This window comes from Apaloderma vittatum, unplaced genomic scaffold (assembly GCF_000703405.1).
Source record: "Apaloderma vittatum isolate BGI_N311 unplaced genomic scaffold, ASM70340v1 scaffold25806, whole genome shotgun sequence".
NCBI classification, from domain to species: domain Eukaryota; kingdom Metazoa; phylum Chordata; class Aves; order Trogoniformes; family Trogonidae; genus Apaloderma; species Apaloderma vittatum.
This window is the reverse complement of record NW_009722662.1, coordinates 1,439-1,648: the sequence shown is the minus strand read 5'-3', so window position 1 is coordinate 1,648 and position 210 is coordinate 1,439. Positions and strand designations below refer to the sequence as shown.

The 210-nt window shown below is 60.5% G+C and overlaps 1 protein-coding gene across 1 annotated transcript in view; it reads right to left on the bottom strand.

The window, feature by feature from the left end:
- LOC104275794 (nuclear factor NF-kappa-B p100 subunit-like) overlaps window positions 1-210 on the bottom strand; it is a gene marked incomplete at its 5' end in the record, with an annotated part of 2,122 nt that overhangs the window by 569 nt on the left and 1,343 nt on the right. The window lies entirely within an intron of this gene.

Here is a 210-nt window from a genome sequence, read left to right as displayed (position 1 = left end):
GATGGATACATGGATGTCAGCACCCCCCAAAGCACCAGTCAAACCCGCCCCCCGCCAATGCCTCCCTATGCCACAGCTCTCCCTGGGACATAGAGGGGCACCCTCGCAGGAGCATCTCCTGGAGCTCTGTCCCATCCATGCTGTGAGCCCCATGGAAAGGCTCTCAGGGGGTTTGTCCCACTGTGCCACATACGTTCTCGCTCCCAGTAC